The following is a 13,072-nucleotide window of genomic DNA, read 5'->3' as shown; positions in this document are numbered from 1 at the left end:
TCTGGACTGGGATGGACGCTGTATTAACATCTATGTGACGTCCCTCAGCTCTGGGGCGATATGTTACAACCTGGCGCATGGCGGAAAGCTAGTTATTTGCCCAGCGCAAAGTTAAATTCCTATTTTACACGTCTCTTATGTTAAACAACGCGCCAGGGGGTGTGGCAATTAGCAACCTAAGGACGGGATCTGGCGCGTTGTCTAAAATCGCTATCGTACACAACCGAAAATGCATTACGCCACTGACCAAGAGAAACCTGGTCAGAAGTCCATGGAGAGTTAGAGTGGTGGAATGTAACGAAGTACAAATACTTCGTTACTGTACTTAAGTAAATGTTCCACGTATTTGTAATTTACTTTAAGTAGAATCTATAGTGCACACTTTTGACTTTTACTTTGTTACATTTTGCAGCAATTATCTGTACTTTTACTCCGCTACATTTCTACAACACCATCGTCCTTTTTACGTTTTTACAATTGGGGGGTAGTAATGTGAGCGCTCATTCATACGTCTGCGCAAGTGAAACTGAACCTCATCATAAAGACTCCTTTCTCAACAACTTTTCTGTTCAATCTGGACAGCAGAACTGCCATTACAATCCACCGGACGTTTCCCTTGTCTACCCCGTTAAACTTCAGCCTCTCATGTTTTGCTGAATGATATTTAACTCAACAGATCACCCTAGTAGATAACCAGAATTACAGTCTGTCTTTCTGTCTGTGTGTGTGTGTGTGTGTGTGTGTGTGTGTTATGGGGCAGGAGACAGTCAGTAGTGGTGTAGGAGCCTAATTGAGTTTTAAGTTGATTTCTATTCTTTATTTGATTAGTGTGTGTGTGTGTGTACATGAGGCCACAAGTGAACATATCATTTCTTTTACAATGTAATTATATTTACTGTAATTAATAAATTCAGATGAATCTGTTTTTTCCTTGTAAATTGTTGAGTTTGTACCTACTTTGAATACAGTACATAGTCATTATAACTTTCTTTGTCTTTGTTCTTGTACTCTGCACACTGATAATAAAGTTCAAACTAATCTAATCTAATGACACACAAAGAGGAGTGTGTGTGTGTGTGTTTTCTCCACAGAACTGACTTTGTGACTGATTTAATTTCTTAAACTAATCTTTTAAATGTCTCACTGCAAAAATATATTCATCATTTGAGTGTTGCATTGCATATCGTCTTTATATATTTGACAGGTTGTCTGTTAGGCTACATGTGTGATAACATCAGCAACTGGTCCCATCTCACTGGTCAGTACTGGTCCCATCTCACTGATCAGTACTGGTCCCATCTCACTGTGCAGTACTGGGCCCATCTCACTGGTCAGTACTGGTCCCATCTCACTGGTCCCATCTCACTGGTCAGTACTGGTCCCATCTCACTGTACAGTACTGGTCCCATCTCACTGTGCAGTACTGGTCCCATCTCACTGGTCCCATCTCACTGTACAGTACTGGTCCCATCTAACTGGTCCCATCTCACTGGTCAGTACTGGCCCCATCTCACTGGTCCCATCTCACTGGTCAGTACTGGTCCCATCTCACTGGTCAGTGCTGGTCCCATCTCACTGTACAGTACTGGTCCCATCTCACTGTGCAGTACTGGTCCCATCTCACTGGTCCCATCTTACTGGGCCCATCTCACTGGTCAGTACTGGTCCCATCTCACTGGTCCCATCTCACTGGTCAGTACTGGTCCCATCTCACTGGTCCCATCTCACTGTACAGTACTGGTCCCATCTCACTGGTCAGTACTGGTCCCATCTCACTGGTCAGTACTGGTCCCATCTCACTGGTCCCATCTCACTGTGCAATAGACTAGCTGCATGAAGGGCTCATTTATTTCCAGTGGAGCGCTAACTGTGTTTTATTCTCATCTTCTGTTATATTCTGCTCCTTACATCTTCACTCCGACACTGAGGGCCAGATGTACTAACGCTTTTGCGCCCACTTCAGGCGTATTTGTTACGCAAAGTGCACGTAAAAACATGGCGAGGTCTGTACAAACAGGCAGCACTGAGGTAAAAGCGCAGACTGCCTGCGCTTTTCCATCTCATGCATACATTATGCATTCATAGGAGGGTCATGGGAGATTTTTATTTTTATTTATTTTATTTTGTCCTTTATTTTAACCATCTCCAACATTCAGGTTCCTGGGCCTGCTCATCTCCAACATTCAGGTTCCTGGGCCTGCTCAACTCCAACAACTCTGCCCACCCAGTACCCTCAATTCAGCAGTGTCCTGCACTAACACACACCTCCCTCTGTCCAGTACCCTCAATTCAGCAGTGTCCTGCACTAACACTCACCTCCCTCTGTCCAGTACCCTCAATTCAGCAGTGTCCTGCACTAACACTCACCTCCCTCTGCCCACCCAGTACCCTCAATTCAGCAGTGTCCTGCACTAACACACACCTCCCTCTGTCCAGTACCCTCAATTCAGCAGTGTCCTGCACTAACACACACCTCCCTCTGTCCAGTACCCTCAATTCAGCAGTGTCCTGCACTAACACAGACCTCCCTCTGCCCACCCAGTACCCTCAATTCAGCAGTGTCCTGCACTAACACACACCTCCCTCTGTCCAGTATCCTCAATTCAGCAGTGTCCTGCACTAACACACACCTCCCTCTGTCCACCCCTCAATTCAGCAGTGTCCTGCACTAACACGCACCTCCCTCTGTCCACCCCTCAATTCAGCAGTGTCCTGCACTAACACGCACCTCCCCCAGTACCCTCAATTCAGCAGTGTCCTGCACTAACTGGCAGTGCCCTCTTCAGTGCACTTCAGCAGAACCAACAGCATCCTGACAGGAAGTGTGTGTTCACCATTAAAACACAACACACACACACACACCCACATATGCAGCCTCACATCCTGAGACACCCTGAAACTGATGTAGTAATGCTTTTGCGCCCACTTCAGGCGTATTTGTTATGGTTATGGTTATGGGACTTTGCAGACGCCTTTGTCCAAAGCGACACACAGGTCAAAAAAACAACATCATATTTCAAACATAACAGGGAACAGATTAGAATGTTTACATTAGAATGTAACCCCTTCTTAACGGGTGTGCACACCAGGCACTCTCAGTATGTAAAACAATGGAACAGATTAGAATGTTTACATTAGAATGATTAGAATGGAACCTCTTCTTAACGGGTGTGCACATCAGGCACTATATCACTATGTTATGGTTATGGTTATGGATTTAGCAGACGCCTTTGTCCAAAGCGACACATAAATACAAAATGTAGCAGGGTAAGCAGGTCCTGCCCTCTGTTGTCTGTCTCTCACTGATTATCATGATTGACAGACACGCCCAGTCATTAGCCTTTCACTAATATATTGGCAGGGAGGTGCTTCCCGTGAGAGCACTCCTGCCTTTTCCTGCCTGACCTGATCATGGTGTTGTCGGTGAAATGCACTGCTTTGGCTGACTGGTTGGCGTCCGGATGGGCTGCTGTACAGCCAAGTGACATCAAGTATCGCTGTTCTGTAAGGAGTTGCGGCTACTGGGCGACGTGATTTGGACAGGGCTGGTCCCTCCTAGGATTTTATTCTGTGTGGCTTGAAGGTAAGCTCCTTCACGCTGAGGCTCACCTACTCGCCGTTTTTTATCAAATAGGTAAAAGGAGTAACTATAATCTTTGTATTTTTATAGAGACGGCACATTTGATCGTTGAAGATTGGCCACCTGGTGCATTGCCTGCCATCACCAACGGGCTGCTGTTTTGTCTCTGGATGTTATTTTCTTTTGTGCAACTGTTGTATTTTGTGTTATTTGTTTGTCCTAGTTCAGTACCACTAGAAACAGGGGGGCTTGACTGGTGGTTACAGTCTTTAGTTTCACCTGGTGTGCCTGACGTGAATTTGTCACTTGTTGCAGTGTGAGTTGTGTTGAAGTGTCATAACTTGTTTGCAGTGCAGTGTAAATTGTGTGCACGATAGCTCTGTCTCTCTCCCTCTGCTGTTCCACCAGTGATCAAGCCCCTGTCCTGTCTTGTTTTTATGTCAAATTCTGTAGCTCCATTTGTATAATAAATAGATATATTTTTTATAAAAACACGTCTCTGTCTAGCATGTGTCGAACCTGTGTTGCCAATTAGCAAGGGTGTGTGTGAATTGGTGACTAATTTCCTAGTGGTGACAAATACCCTAGGTGGCGTAGTCTGCTACTACTTTCCCCTTTTGAATCTGCCACATAAACAACATAATAAAATTTAAAATTGAACAGGGAACAGATTAAAATGTAGGTCAAATATAGTAAGGAGAATAGTTATAGTAGCCTACACAATAATATCAATTCAATCAATAGCCTAATAAAAAAGCAATGGGGAAAAAAAGGGGAAAGGCAATAATAAAACAATGTCAATTCAATCAATAATATAAAAAAACAATGACATGCTAAGACTACATTAAGGAGAATATCAATAATAAACAATAAGTAAGGGATAATGGACGACACGGTGGTCTGTTCACAGAAGTTAATGCACTGTCGAGGTTGTAAAACGGCCCCGACGCGAAGCAGAGGGCTGTTTAAACCTCGTAGTGCATTAACTTCTGTGAACAGACCACCGTGGAGTCCATTATCCCGCTTATTCCACTGTTGCCACTTGTGTTGTGTTAATTTCATGTTACAATTTAAACGTTTTAATCGCTAAAACTGTCTTGTTTGTAGAACGAATTTCTTCCAACACATATCAACTAATTTCTCAACTCACAGGACAAACTGCCGTTACTAGTTCTAAATGGATGGTTGCTACGGCCAAAGGCCAGTCGTTAGTTCTATCTCTCCCGTTGTCAAGCGGGCGTATCCCAAGATTCTGATGAACTTTAGCTTTGAAACATTGCTATTTTACTTAGCCTGCTGTCATCCATCTAGCTAAAAGCCACCTCCGTCATATGCTACAATGTTGCAATGTTCTGAACGTCTGCATTTTACAGCTCGGATGCAACGTGACAGTTCATTTAAACTTCACAACGAGTTCGGCGAATTAATATACAAGTGTGATACGGCCAAAAAATGGATCTACTTCATAGGTGTGCAGATAACATACGGTTAATGGTCGTTCTAAATTACGTAGGACAATGGGAAATTCAACCAAGCAGTGGAATAATGTCAAATTAATTAACAGCCCAATTAAAATAAAACAACATTATATAAACCATAACACATAAGCGCTTAAACAACTAAGTATATGTTGAATAGGAATGTCTTTAGACCCCTCTTAAACTACCCAAAACTACCACAGGAACGGAGAGCACTGCAACATGGAACCACTGAAGAAAAGAGTCTGGAATTAGACCCAGTTTTCATTACTGGTCGACACAACATACGCTCACCAGAAGACCGCAGTGGGCGGTTGGGGATGTAAGGCTTGATTATTGAATTAAAATAACTAGGAGCAGATCTAGTTAGTGTCCTATAGGCCAAAGTGAGAGATTTAAATTTAATTCTGGTATAGGGAGCCAATGGAGAGTAACTAGGAGAGGAGTTACATGTGTCCTCTTTGGCTGATTGAAGACCAGGCGTGCTCCAGCATTTTGAATCAGCTGTAATGATCTTGTTACACAAGCGGGTAAGCCAGCTAATAGTGAATTACAATAGTCCAGCTTAGAAATGACCATGGTCTGAACAAGAAGTTGTGTGGAATCTTGTGTCAGATAAGGTCTGATCTTCCTAATGTTGTAAAGCATAAACCGACATGATTTTGCAATAGAAGCTATATGCTCAGAGAAGTTAAGTCGGTCATCAATTACAACGCCCAAGTTTCGTGCCGATCTAGTTGGCTATGTAAAACGCAAACAGGATCCTGAATTCTCAGCGCTGGAATGGTGAGCTGGCTGAGGTTCCTGAATACCAGTAGGCTAAAATGAAGGACAATAAATAATAGTGCGGTGCCTCCACTGTAAAAATACTCCACCAAATATTTGTTGCGCAACATGCGTGTAAAAACATAGCGAGGTATGTACAAACAGACCACACTGAGGTCAAAGCGCAGACTGCCTGTCTCAGGAGCTGAAAATGGCAAATTGTGCTTTTCCGTGTCATGCATATGCATTCATAGGAGGGTCAGGGGAAAGTGTACGTTTCATGTGAAAATATGGGAGGAGAAGCGTAAAATGCGCCTACAGTAATTAGGTATTCCCGTATGTAGGCCTACGAAAACTGCCCATGAAAGCGCATGTCTGTTTTGCGGTGAAATATTTTATTGCGGTTACATGTCTGTGTCAGTAAGAAAAACATTGAAAGGCAACAGAATTGCTATTCAGAGCACCAGTTTCACCTTCTTTATGTCAGAAGCAACTGTAACTTTCTCTGGCCTCTCTATGCTCTTACTTTCACTTAAAAAGTAATTTATTCATTCCTCCCAAGATGTAACTGTCATTGACATGTAAGACCTACAGTAAACACCTGGGGAAGACAAATTTCATTGAACTTTCATTGGAATAGACCTACAGTAAACACCTTTTGTAGGGTAGACTGAGTACAGTTGAGACACTTTTTGCCCACACAAAATCAAACAAAAAATAGATACTGAAAACAAGTGATTTTCCACATGACATTCCACATGCCACTTCCTTAGCTTGTAGACTAAAATATTTTCAATCAATATGATACATGTAATACCCATAAGTAGTTTATATTTTTCACAATTAGCTCATAAACATGAGGTGCATTTGACTGTACAGTTGAGACACCCATTTTTAATGATGTATAGTTACAGTAACTAACCGTTCGTTGCAAAATTGAATAAATAAAAACACAGCAATTGCAAAGTGTTTGTAGTTCAAATTCCTTAATTTCATTCAAATTAGCGTTGCTTACTGTAAATAAAAACAAAGCAATTGCAAAGTGTTTGTAGTTCAACTGTTTTTGTAGCCCTTATGAAGTGATTATTGTAGTCCTCATAAGTAGTATTGTTTTTAACTTGATGTGTGTATGATGTTTTGATGTGTGACATGGTGCATCAGTAACTGATTGATAGGTGGAGTCTATGCACCTGCCACTTAGTCCTACCTAATTGCCTGAACCTCCTCTTTGTTATAGGGACTTGGGAATTAGTCAGTGTTTAGGCTCTGAAGAAGACAGTAGTGTTATAGGGACTTGGGAATTAGTCAGTGTTTAGATCTCTAAAGAAGACAGTCGCAACGAGTCAGCCCATCATATTAAAGGCTTTTTAATTATATCAAGCAGTGTGCCTTTGGGATCTTTGGCAAGACTTTAACCACAGTCACTACTGAAGTTGAGTTTAGCCATATCTTAAAGTGTTCAAATTCCTTCATTTCATTCAAATTAGAGTTGGTTACAGTTCCCTATCGCAGGAACTGCGACCTATTACTCATGGGACTTGATCGATCGCCAGATGATCCAATCGAAGCTCAGTACTACAATCACGCCGAATGGCAGATGGAAGCATCAGTCTAGAGCCCGCCCTCTGGCGCTACTATAATACTACTGACGCCCATCCCTCTGTCTTCTTAATCGCTTCGCGATTGAATGTCCAACAGCTCGTACTGTACTTAGCATTTCAGAAGTTAGCTTCTACCGTGTGGCTTCTAACTCGCGAAAGCCGGTGTGAGTTCACTAGCTTTGAGTGCCAACGGTTTCGTTTCGACTTTAACATGTCTCGACTCTACCAATGCGGTCATCCCAGGGCGAAGGGGGACAACCAGCACCGCCGCTGCCTTGACTGCTTGGGTAGAGCTCACGCTGAGGCGGCATTCAAGGACGACGAAAACCCCTGTCGGGCCTGCGCCTCCATGCCCCTAGCGAGAATCAAGAAACGCCTTGATCACTGGACTCGGTCAACCGTGGATGTCGCCGAACCGAACCCGGCATCCACGACGGCAACAGAGGGAGAGGAAGAGGAAGAGTCTATGGAGCTGCTAACTCCGCTAGCCCCAGAGGATACCTTCTCCCCAGAGCACATGGCACCCAGAGCCGGCTTCACGCCCCCCCTGGTCCTACCCCGAGACTTCCCTCCAGAGTCTGAAGGCTATTTCGTGTTCGGTATGGAGTCCGACGAGGATTTTGATGATTTGAATGCACCAACGGAAGCATCCAGCGAGGATCCACCATTGATGCAGGAGAACGTGGCTAGCAGGCCGCTAGCTTCGGAGCTACGCGAGCTAGCCCAACGTGCTGCGGCTAAACTAGGCATACCGGCGGCCGAGCCGCCCGCGCGGGTGGCTTCTCTTTTGGATGGCGAGTTTTTCGGTGCGCCGCCTGTTTCAGGACCCGCCCCGACTCCGCTCTTCCCAGATGTTCACAGGGAACTGACAAAATTCTGGGGTAACCCTTTTTCGGCCCGCTCCCCGGTCCGTGGCTTCGATGCCTTTCTGGATGTGGACAAGGCTAACGAGCTAGGCTACCTCAGTTTCCCGCCAGTCGAGGATGCAGTAGCTAGCTACCTAAGCCCCGCGGCTCCAACCATGAGGATCGGAAAGAAGCCTGTGCTGCCCTCCCGTGCGGGTAAGCAGCAAACTGTGATCACCGAGAAGGCCTATCTAGCGGCTGGTCAAGCGGCTTGCGCTATCAATACTCAGGCCTTACTCCAGCGATACCAGTCCAAACTTCTCACGGAGTTGGCCGAGTCGCGTGGGGATCCGGAGGTGGTGACTGAGTTGAGGAAAGCTGCGGACCTTTTCTCCGGCTCACAAGGTGTGCTGCACAGGCAATAGGACGTAACATGGGTGCCTTGATTGTGTCACAACGGTACCTGTGGCTTTCTCTTTCACGCCTCTCCGACGCGGAAAAGAGCCCCTTGCTTGACGCACCTGTCAACGCACGTGGGATTTTCGGTGAAGCGGTCACGCTGATGACTGCAAAGTTTGAAGCGGACATGAAGAACCGTGAGGCTCTTCAGGCCTGTATGCCACGTTCAACAGGGCCACCCCCCGCTCGGCGTTTCGGCTACCCGGAGGGTCCCAGGCCACCACCAAAGAGGGAAGCTGGGAAGGCATCGCTGGCACCGCCACCGAAGTCCCAGTACCCCAGGGGCTGGAACCGGCAGCCGTTCCGCACGCCCCAGGCTCCGCCACCCCAGCAGCAGAACCTGCAGAGGAGGCGAGACAACCGCCAACAACCGCGCTCCAGGCAGAGCTCCACGGAGCGACTAACACAGCCCTAGGACGCGAGTGAAGAGGAGGGGGACGTGGGAGTGCAGCCATCCGCTCCCACCAAAGAGGCCTTTTCTTTCCCTGGACACAGCCAAAGAAAAGTGCACAAAAACACATCTAGTTTGCCCACACATGTGTCCAAACGTAAGTACACAAGCACACTCAGTTCGCCCATCTATATGCCCGAACATGTGCCCACATACACTTTTGACCTGCCCAATCTCATGCCCAGTCAAATGTTTGCTTTGTCAAATAAAGCTTGGCCCCCCCTCCACTCCACAGACAAGAATAGTAGCCCCCCCTTGCACCACCGCTCTCACGAGCCCCCTGCACAGGGAAACCAAAATTCTGTCCCTCCCTCATTCGGCAATAAAGGGAGCGGACATGAAACTAATTTTCCCCGCTTTGGCACAGAACGCAGAGGCTTGGCGTGCATGCTCTGTAAGCCCCTGGATCCTGAGAACGGTAACGAAGGGGTACGTGCTGAATTTTGCACGCCCTCCCCCGCGTTTCAGGAGCGTGTTAGAGTCATCTGTCCCAGACACTCAAGCGCACGTCCTACAGGACGAGATAACCTCACTTCTCCAAAGCGGAGCTATACAAAGGGTTCCAAGACACGAGATGGCAAAAGGGTTTTACAGCAGATATTTTTTGGTTCCCAAAAAAGACAAAAGCTGGCGCCCAATACTAGACCTAAGGTCACTGAACAAATGTTTAATGACGCGGAAATTTCGAATGCTCACTCCACATCGTTTAGTCGGGTGCATTCGCAAAAACGATTGGTTTGTAATCCTAGATCTGAAGTCTGCCTACTTTCACGTACCCATTCACGTCAGACACAGGAAACTTCTACGCTTACGAGTACAGAGTTCTGCCCTTTGGGTTAGCTCTCTCCCCCTATGTGTTCACACGATGCCTCGAAGCCGCGCTAGCGCCGTTACGCCACCAGGGGGTAAGAATTTACCAGTATCTCGACGACGGGTTACTGTGTGCCAGCTCAGAAGCAGAAGCCTCTCTTCATGTTGGCATGACTGTGGCCCATTTGGAGAGGCTGGGGTTTATTGTGAATCACGCAAAGAGTGTACTCACACCAGCCCGGTCTGCTGTTTTTCTGGGGATGGAACTGAATTCCAGGGAAATGCGCATTCGCTTGTCCCAGGAACGGATGGGGAAGTTGCTGACAGCAGTCAAGATGTTCACACGGGGCAAACATGTGACATCTCTACAGTGCCAAATTTTACTTGGCATGATGGCTGCGGCAGCGGTAGCACTGCCTATGGGCCTGCTCCGCATGAGACATTTCCAAATGTGGTACGGTTCCCAAAAACTACACCCATGCAGGGACAGACACCGCCGGGTGTTAGTCACCCCCCGGTGCATGACAGCTCTGTCAATATGGAGAAAGGACACATAAACGTTTTGGAGCTCCTCACAGTGTGGTTGGCCCTCCAACGGTTTCTGCACGTGCTTATCAGGACAGACAACACGTCTGCCCTCACTTACATCAACCGACAGGGAGGGATACGGTCCCGCCCTCTATTTCAGGTGGCAGTCCGTCTTCTTTTATGGACGGAGAGGAGTGATATCCTCTCCCTCCGAGCAGTGCATATTCCGGGGCGCATCAATGTGGGTGCAGATCTTCTGTCCAGGGGCAACCCACGTGCAGTGGACTGGCGACTACACCCTCAGGTAGTGGAGGAGATTTGGACGCGTTTTGGCAAGGCCGATGTCGACCTGTTTGCGTCACGACAGAACACACAATGTCCCCTATGGTTTTCCCTGGGAGGGGACAGCCCCCCATTTGGGTGGATGCACTGGCACACCCCTGGCCCGTCGGCCAGCTGTATGCCTTCCCACCAGTGGCCCTCCTCCCACATGTTCTGGCCAGAGTGAGAGAGGAACACCAGTCACTCATCCTAGTCGCCCCGAGGTGGCCCAACCAGCCTTGGTATGCAGACCTTTGCAGGCTGACGGTGGGCACACCATGGGAGATTCCACTGCGTCGGGATCTCCTGACACAGGGCCACGGCACGATTTGGCACCCGCGGCCGGCGCTATGGAAACTAGCAGCCTGGCAGCTGAAAGGGTAAAACTGTCCGAGACAGGCCTGTCTGATGCAGTGGTAAAAACTATTCAAAGTGCTAGGGCGTTTTCCACACGGGCACTTTACACTTTAAAGTGGCGTATTTTTGACCAGTGGTGCTCTGCCAGGGGTCATGACCCCTTCCAGTGCTCGGTCATAGTGATCCTGAATTTTCTCCAGGAATTATTGGACCAAGGTAAAGCCGCCTCTACTATAAAGGTGTATGTGGCGGCTATTTCTGCGTGTCACTTTGGCATTGGAGGTGCCAGCCCCTTGGCCTTAAAGTGGCCCGACCTGTTCTCTTCCCGACATGGGATTTGACAGTAGTTCTACGTGCTTTGACGGAGCCGCCCTTTGAGCCCCTCCAGTCAGTGGACACAAAGACACTTTCCCTAAAGACCGCGCTTTTGGTGGCGCTGGCCTCTGCCAAGCGGGTAAGTGAAATACATGCACTTTCGGTGCATCCACCTTGCTTACGCTTCTCAGCAGGGGGAGAAAAGGTGGTGCTGTGCCCTAACCCATCTTTTATTCCCAAGGTGATTGCAGCTCCTCTCCAGAGTCAGGTGATTGAGCTGGCGAGTTTTTCTCCACCGCCCTTCGCTTCGGTGGAAGAAGAGACATTGCATAAACTATGCCCAGTACGCGCACTGCGCCTCTACTTGGATAGAACTAAAGAGTTCAGGTGCTGTGACCAACTGTTTGTGTGTCATGGGTCAGCCTCACGGGGCAAGGCCCTCTCCAAGAGCAGACTGGCACACTGGATAGTGGAGGCCATTGAACTGGAACCACCCGTGGGGTTACGTGCTCACTCCACACGGGGGGTGTCATCTTCATGGGCTCTCTACAAAGGCGTGTCTGTGGACGATATCTGCAGGGCAGCAGGGTGGACTTCCATCCACACATTTGCCCGATTTTACATGCTGGATGTAACCAAATCGTCTGTTTCACAGGCCGTACTCGGTGCCAGCTTCACCGGCACTTGAAATGTATGCACAGGCACTTGTTCTCTTCCCTTTTATGGCCATACACTGTATCTCCATACTCGGGGTGTCCTAGCCCATTATTGACCCAGCACTCATATATGCCGTCATATACTGTGTTGTCACACGTACGAATGGTACCTCCTGCCTCGACACAGATGGTGCGTGATTGGACACGGTCTCATGAGTAATAGGTCACAGTTCCTGCGATAGGGAACGTCTGGGTTACAGCTGTAACCTCGGTTCCCTGAGTAGGGACCAGACCTATTACTGGTCTGCACTCTGTGTCTCTGCTGATAAGAAGACAGAGGGATGGGCGTCAGTAGTATTATAGTAGCGCCAGAGGGCGGGCTCTAGACTGACGCTTCCATCTGCCATTCGGCGTGATTGTAGTACTGAGCTTCGATTGGATCATCTGGCGATCGATCAAGTCCCATGAGTAATAGGTCTGGTCCCTACTCAGGGAACCGAGGTTACAGCTGTAACCCAGACGTTTTTCTTGATCGTTTTGATACCTGTGTCAACTCTGACATCACATTCTCAAAACAGTTAACACCAGTGTCTGAACAAAAGCACTCTGGACAAAATGACACATTTTACCTGCAAAAGGCTGTTACTCTCTCAAAACACTTAAAACATGCAGCAAAAGCAAATCTTGCCTTCAAACACTACAACGTGTTGCCAAAAACACTCTTTAATCAATCATTACACACTGGACAACAAAATGCAAAATCTAGTTCTCAAATTGAGCATTTTTGCTATGTCTGTTCCATTACTTTCTCATTTTTTGGTATCAGAAAAAAACTGTGAAAAGACAAAATGTACTGAATAAATAAAGAATTTATTCATTCCTCCCAAGATGTAACTGTCATTGACA

At 47.2% G+C, this 13,072-nt stretch overlaps 1 protein-coding gene and 1 pseudogene across 5 annotated transcripts in view; both read left to right on the top strand.

Annotated features, from left to right (window-relative positions):
• Positions 1-923, top strand: part of LOC143103452 (NACHT, LRR and PYD domains-containing protein 3-like) — a 46,143-nt gene extending 45,220 nt beyond the window's left edge. For all 5 annotated transcript variants that reach the window (XM_076267242.1, XM_076267239.1, XM_076267240.1 and 2 more), the window contains one exon: positions 1-923. This exon is cut by the window's left edge and continues 687 nt beyond it. The gene's annotated coding sequence lies outside the window, so the exon portion shown is untranslated.
• Positions 924-11,116: 10,193 nt separating this feature from the next.
• LOC143103450 (uncharacterized) lies at positions 11,117-12,198 on the top strand (annotated as a pseudogene).
• Positions 12,199-13,072: the final 874 nt, after the last annotated feature.

This window comes from Alosa pseudoharengus, unplaced genomic scaffold (genome assembly GCF_046254945.1).
Source record: "Alosa pseudoharengus isolate Yale_2024_CS ecotype anadromous, Long Island Sound unplaced genomic scaffold, YU_APseudo_1.1 YU_APseudo_1.1_scf_42, whole genome shotgun sequence".
NCBI lineage: Eukaryota > Metazoa > Chordata > Actinopteri > Clupeiformes > Clupeidae > Alosa > Alosa pseudoharengus.
The sequence above is the reverse complement of the archived record's forward strand: the minus strand, read 5'-3'. Positions and strand labels throughout refer to the sequence as shown.